We start from the raw sequence: 7,861 nt of genomic DNA, 5'->3' as shown, positions 1-7,861 counted from the left end.
TAAGGAGTGTGAGGATTTATGTAAGTTTTTAATTTTATGAATAATGCTACATATATTTTTCCCTTTCCATCAATTTATCATTACATAATCATTTGAGTAAGAAAAAGGCTATGAAATATAGGATAACACAATCGATCATTTATGTCATTTTAATTTAGGTTTCCACTCAAATATTGTTGTGTTGTCTTTGTTTCTTTTTTCAGATAAAAGGAAAAGGGAATCTCTCCCTGAACCCCTCACTGTTAATGATGAGTTACTCATGCGAGTAAATTTTGAACAGACATTGTTCAAGGTTTGTAAATCGTTCAACGTACCACGCAAAATTAAGGTTTGTTAACATCAAAACACATTAATTCCTTTCTATAGTTTATGTTGGGCCTCTCACTTTCCATGATGAATTATGAAAATATTTTAGTAATCTAAATTATTAAGAATTGAAAAATCTTTACATTTACTGCATGGAGAGCATCTTTAACAAAAGAAAATCAATAGAATTCCTTCTTCGAGCATATCTAGAGTATCACATTTTGGCTATTTATGTCGTTGATTGTCTACAGGAAGCAGCCATCATATATTTTAAAAGGTTTTATTTACTATGGTCAGTAATGGAACATCATCCTAAATCCATCATGTAAGTATCTTCACTACGACATTTCTTGTACTTTCCAAACCAAAAATTTCCTTTCGTGAAGCTTATTTACATCACGTGGGATGATTTTCTCATGAAGAATTTGTTTCTCTCATGACCATTTTTTTTACTAGGTATAGATTATAGGCTAGATATTAGCAATTAGTTATAAATGTATGGTCAACTCATACGTATGCCAATTTTCAAGTGCCACATGACATGTATTAATAACACAAATAGACTTTACAATTAATCATCTATCATTCATTCGCTCATCAAAATTTCATTATGTGATTACTTCAGTTCTACAAGATTCATTCTTTTGTACTTGACCATTTATTGTTATAAAATATGGGCATTTCATGATGGATATGGTTACATTTGCCTCAATTTGTGTCTAATCGCTCGATGCTTCTAGTGCTCTAGAGACTGTGGCTCTGACCACGGCAAGGTCACCGTGTTAACCACTAAAGAGGTGTTAGGATTCTCAGGATAGATGAGAAAGGGTGGCCCTAAATGTCTATAAACCAAGCTTATGCTTGGAGGTAAGTTTTTAGATGCAAGACTAGCTTAGAATGATATGCAAGGATTATGAGTGGCTCTTAAGGTAATATTGGTTAAGTGTTCTTTAGGTACTTAGTTATGATTCGATCTTAATTACTTATCAATAATATCTAATCTTAACCACAAGAAATGTGTTGAGTTATCAAGTGTGAACGAGAGATAAAAATGCCAATGATACAATTATTCAATAATCACAAGATGTATGCTTTTAGATTGCCAAGGATTCCCAGTAACCATAAACCAATGATGTCAAAAGAGAACACGATCCCTTATCCACTTAGAACACTTAGCCAATGATTTTCAATACAAGATGCCAATCAATTAGAAGGATGCCAAAATATTGTAATTTGATCACAACCAATTAGATTCTTAGAAGCTAAATTTCTCAATGATGTACAATTTAAACAAGTTACTTTAATGCCAATTTGATTAGAGATAATTAGATTTTACAAAGACAACTAATGTAACTTAAACCACTCAACAAGATATCATAAGATTTAAGAGTTATTTTTTTGTAGCATTGGATCTTTTCTAGCCATGAAATTTTGTGGAGAGGCGAGAATACATAAACCACTCAACAAGATATCATAAGATTTGAGTGTTAGTTTTTGTAGCATCAGATCTTTTCTAGCCATAAAATTTTGTGGAGAGGTGAGAATACATGAAATCTCAAAAACCCATAAATCATTTCTGGAAATTCCACCTAGATATGACGTAATTATATTATTAGTTGTTTTAACTTAGGGAATATGACTAATTAATATAAATTAATTAAGTTATGGTGTGAATATTTTAAAAACTCACACTGATCGACTTCTAGTTAATCCTAGCCATAGTTTAAGATCTAATATTGGCCATTGAAGCCTCAATAGAGAATTATAAGAAGAAAGTTGACAGGGCTTGGAGAATGTGAAAATTTCTTAATCGAACGAGTCAGAAATCTTACTGCAGTAAATTGATTTGCATTACCTACTTGTGTTCTTCATTTAACAAGTTATTTTCAGAAATTTTCAGAAAATATTAATGTAAATGCACTACAACCTACACCATTATACAGATCAAGTACTGAAAAATGAATGAGACAATCATACAAAGGACACACTTACTTTTGCATTAAACATCCCAGGAAAAATCCAATGTGGGAAAACTGGTGCAGCAGATATGAGGGTTTTATTATTAAGGAGATTTTTGAATATAGCTAGGGTTCCAAATCCGGCCCACCCAAAAGAGTGTTGAAATTTCTAAGTATTACCTATTAGAAATTTTATCTATATTCTTCTGGTTTATTTCTCCTATTTGTCAATTACCAACAAGTTATTTAAACATATAAACATCATAATAAACACAATACAGTCTCAACCATCTACAGATCAACAACTGAAAGAAATAGCAAACATACAAGTGACACCGTTATTTTTCGACAACTCATCCCCGGAAAAACCCAACTTGGGAAAATTGGTGCAGCAATTTTGAGGGTTATTTATTATTCAGTATATCCTTGAGTACAACTTGGTGCCAAAATGGCTCACCCAATAGAGAAAAATAACCGGCAGTACTACCTTTCTATTCAGAAGCAGATATTCAAAAAATTTGCCCCATGAAACCCTCTCCAAAGACAACTGGAGCATTGCGTCAGCCTCAAAACCCTCTTTTTCAGCCCTCTTAGGCACTATGTAACCTCTACGGCCTTCTAGATCACTCTTGCTACCCTCTGCGTGGATTAAAATATTAATTATTTTAATATCTTCCAAACTGGGTTGCCCAAACCATTTCTGGGTCTTGGAGATCTCATGTTCTTTATCCTCTCCGCCAATTTTCATGGATAGATCACATATGATGCTACCCCAAATCAACACTCCCTCTTAGCAAGGACTGTGCTCTAGTAATACTCCACATTGAGAATCACCCTGATTATACAACACAGGTATCTGCGTTGATGCTAGGCCTCGCCGCCCAACATCCTCTTCACTGCTGCATCCTGTATTGCTTCCCTTGGCTCTGCCACTGCTACATCTATATAACAGCTCCCTCTGCATCTGTGCTACTACTGGGCCTTTCTCCCAACACTGCATTTACATTGCAACCCCCTCTCATCATGCTTCTTCGTGCTATTGCTAACTGTTATTGCACTGCAACTCAGTTATTGAGAAGTAAGTAACTGATCCACCCAATTACTAACATTCCTGTTAGGCTAGAAACACTCCCGATGTTGAAGCTCTCTATGTTGCTAACACATGCTCCCTCTACTGCCTCTACACTGCTGCAACAACTCCCTGCCTCTCGCACTGCTACAAACTTCTCTATGCCATCTTGCACTGTTGCAACCTCTTTGTGCCATCCTGCACTGTTGCAATCTCCTGTGCCTCTTACACTGCTGCAACCATGCTAGCTCTACACTGCCCGAGACTACTACACTTTAGCACTCTCCACTGCTTCATCTACATATGTCTCTACCAACATCCGCCAGTGCTGTTACTCTCTCTTTGAGGCTATGGTAGCAAGGTATAATCCAAGAGTTTGGGTACCTTAAGGATCTTGCCCCTCATCGCCTGTAGTCTTCCTGACTACAGTTCGATTTCTCCCCACCTCTTCTCTAGAGGTACATGATCACTCATGGCATAATCGTCATCCTCCTCTACCTTCTTTTCCGCCTTTACTGGCGATGCCTTGGAGTTAGACACCTTTCCCTTTTTCTTCTTCCTCACACACTAGTTCGCATAATGACACAGTTCCCCACAGTTGATGCACTTAACCTTGGAGATGTCTTTTTTCTTCTCTTCTCCTACTTCCTCACAGATGCCAAAGCTGCATCCTCTTCCTCTTCCTTCTTGATGCATACTCCTTTGTTGCTACTTCCCGTCTTGCTCAACCGTCTCATCTCTTCTTGGTGAAGAGATGCCCACAATTATTCCCAATTTGGAAGATTCGCCTTGCCTAGAATGCTCTAGACAAATGTATCCCGAGTGCATTTAGGGCGGTCCTCACCATCAACTCTTGATCCAACGTGGCCCCTATGGAAGTCATTGGTCCTAGATCTCCTTCAATCTCCAGAGGAAGTGATCTATCTTCTCCCCCTTATGCATCTGGTATGACCGTGGTTGATTCTCAAGTGACATATTCCTTTGCACGGAAGTATGTTGGTACAACGTCTTCAAGGTGTCCCAAATTTCCTCTGTCGTCTCCTTCTCGAAAATATGTTGGACCACATGATCCTTGAACCCATCAAGGATTATGCATTTCACCTTGGCCATTGCCTCCTCATACTTCTCATTGTCAGCTGGGTCAACTAGAATAGCCACTGTTCTCAAGGCAAAGACCTTGATGCGATGTTTGTCTAGAATGGACAAGATCCTGGCCTTCCAGACAACAAAGTTGGATGCCCCATCCAGCCTGTCCCAATCCCTTAATCCATTCATGGCCATCTCTCTTCTCGTCCTTTCGACTCCTCTGAGTCTCTATTTCCCTCTAGAAGTTCTCACTTTGACTCCCTCTGAGTCGCTAATTCTCGTCTGGAAGTTCTCTGCTAGACTCCCTCTGAGTCTCAATTTCCCTCCTAGAAATCTACTTGCCAACTGTGGAGTCACACCTCTCCGATTTCTGAATCTTGAGCTTGCAGAGGTAGAGGGAGTGGTGTAGAGCCTCAACGCAGTGCTATAAGGGTGCAGTTTCTACAGGGGTAGAAATACGCCGGAAAAGAACGAAGACACGTAGAAGGGGAATTTTCTCCTCAGAGAACTTTCCATTAGAAAGTTCGAATTTCTCACTTGCTAGGCAGCTGTGCTAAGCAGTGACTAGAGGAATCATTTCGATAGTTGGGTGAGATGCCAACGCATGGGCTCAAAGATCGACAGAGCCTCCAACTATGTCACATGGAAGACCAAAATCTTAGTTGTTCTGGAGGAATATGAACTCGAGGCCTATGCCAAAAGTTTTGTAGCTATTTCTGCTGACAATGCTCAAAATAAGAAATACAAGGCCAAGTAGGGGAAGGAAAAGAGGCTCATTCTCGATGGAGTTTGAGATCATGTGGTCTCACACTTACAGGGAAAGGATATAGTCTGAGAGATGTGGGAAGCCTTATCTTCTTTGTATGAGGCTCTTCTGAACAACAAAAGATGTATTTAGAGCAGAAGTTACAGCAGACCTTAATGCAGAAGGGAGAAGGGGTGAAACTCTATCTTCAATGTCTTTAGGACACTAGAGACCAGCTTGCTGCAGTGGGGTCCACTTCTCAGCCAACCGTGATGGTGAGGATAGCCTAGAATGGAGTCTCAAATGAATGGAAAGTTTCCATCCAAAGCATATTGGGCAGGGAGAAACTACCTTCATGGAAGGAGATGTGGCGACTCTTCAACAAGAGGAGTTAAGGAGGGACCTAGTGAAGGTCAACCTTAGTGGCAGGTGTGGGAGTGGTGAAAAGATGAAGGAGGAGGAGAAAACAAGTCTAGCATCAAAGGGAAAACAAAATCCAGAGTGAAAGAAGGACATTTCGAAGGTGAAATGTTTCAGTTCTAGTGAGATGGACTTAGTGTCAGATGATGGAATGGAGTGTTAGGAGGGAAGGTGCAGTAACTGGAGACCAAAGACTGATCAACGCAGAGCAAGGTTGGTAGCAGTGCAAAAGATTCAAAGGGTCAGAATCAGCAGCAATCAAATTCAAACATTCATTGTATTATGTTGAACAGCTCAAGTCAAAGAAACTTCTAGTTTTTTAGAAGCCGCACAACACCAGGTATGGGTGGATTCCATGGTGGAAGATTACAGTTCTATCATGACAAATAATGTCTCAAAAATTGTACCAAGACAAGAGAACAGATTAGTTGTGGGTTTGAGATAGATCTACATGATCAATTATGTTACATATGGCAGCGTAGACAAGTACAAGGCTAGGTTCGTCGCAAAAGGATATGCACTAAAGGAAGGAATCAATTATGAGGAAACCTTTGACCCAGTAGCTTGGTATACCTCTATCAGATCCATTATATCCCTTCCAGCATAGATGGGATGGGAGATTCACCAAATGGATATCAAGACAACGTTTCTCAATGGGGTGATAGAAGAAGAGGTATATATCGAACAGCTAGAAGGTTTTGAAACACATGAAAAGAGAACTCATGTGTGTAGGTTGAAGAAAGCCTTGTATGGGCTAAAATAAGCACACAAAGCTTCGTATGGTCAAATTGACAGCTACTTACAACAGTTGGGATTCATCAAGAGCGATGTTGATCCCAATCTTTATTATCTACTGGTAGAAGGTGAGTCATTAATTATGGTATTGTATGTGGATAATCTATTTTTGGCAGAATCATCCAGAATCATAGAGGATTGTAAGAAGAACCTAGAAAATGATTTTGATATGAAGGATTTGGGGCTAATGCACTATTTTCTGGGGTTGGAAGTTTGGCAACAGGATGGTGAGATCTTCCTTCGCCAAGAAAGATATGCATCATAAATTTTGAAAAGATTCAGAATGCAGGATTGTCGACCTATGGCTACACCTATAATTACCAATTAGAAGAAAATAGATGCTTCAGGAGACAAGAAAGTGGACCCCACCTTATACAAACAGCTTATTGGGTCACTTATATATCTTTTCAACATTAGGCCAGACATATGTTATGTTGTCAACACCCTTAGTCAATTCATGGTGGAACCAGAAAGGGCACATTGGGCAGCAACAAAGAACATTCTTAGGTATGTGTGGGGAAAAGTCAATTTTGGATTAAGATACACCAAAATAAATGACATCAAATTGAGTGGATTCACTTATGCAGATTGCGCAGGAAGTTCAGTAGACAAGAAAAATACCACTGGGTATTACTTCGGTATTGTATTTGGGATGACCTCCTGGTGCAGTAAGAAGCAAAAGTCTGTAGCTCTGAGATCTGCTGAAGCTGAATACATGGCAACTAGAAAAGCAACATGTGAAGCTATATGGCTCAGGAAATTGCTTGTAAATCTATTCAGGAGAAGGATGCAAGCGACGAGGAACTTCTGTGATAATGTTGTATCAAGCTCTCTGAAAATACAGTTTTTCATGATGGCTCCAAAAACATCGATATTGGGTGTCACTTTATCAAAGATTGTGTTTAGTGTGGAGTGGTACAGTTGTACAATCCCACAAGAAATTAGGTAGCAGACATACTCACCAAGGCTCTAGGAAGAGAAAATTTTGTTCAATTTTGGGAACAGATGGGCATGTTGGAAAATCCCTTTCAGTAGAGTAATGCAACATTTGAGAGGGAGTTGTAGTACAGATGTAGCAGTGGCAGCAACACTATCATGTACTACAGTAGCACAGTGTTGGTGGCAACAATAGTGCAGAAAGGAGGTGCTTCAAAAGCAGAGCAACATGCAGTTAGCATTGTTAATAGAACACTTTCCTCGCTAAGAGGGAGTGTTAGTTTTTTATAGCACCGGAAGTGCTCTAGACTTGAAATTTGGTAGAGAGGCTAAGGAGCATCATTTCTAAAGAACCCAAAAGTTGTTTGGTGAAAATCCACTTGTATTGTATTTTATTAAAATAATTAATATTTTTAATGGGGTTCCTAAGTCTAAACTTAGGAAAATTAAAATCTTAATGGGTATTAATCAAAATATGGGTGAAAATGATCTAGAAGGTGGATCAAGTCATGTTTTACTCTTAGCCATTGATTAGAGACTTAATCT

The sequence above is a fragment of the Pinus tabuliformis genome, chromosome 9 (assembly GCF_031772625.1).
Source record: "Pinus tabuliformis cultivar Carrire ecotype Pingquan chromosome 9, CPIR1, whole genome shotgun sequence".
Lineage (NCBI taxonomy): Eukaryota > Viridiplantae > Streptophyta > Pinopsida > Pinales > Pinaceae > Pinus > Pinus tabuliformis.
The sequence above is the reverse complement of the archived record's forward strand: the minus strand, read 5'-3'. Positions refer to the sequence as shown.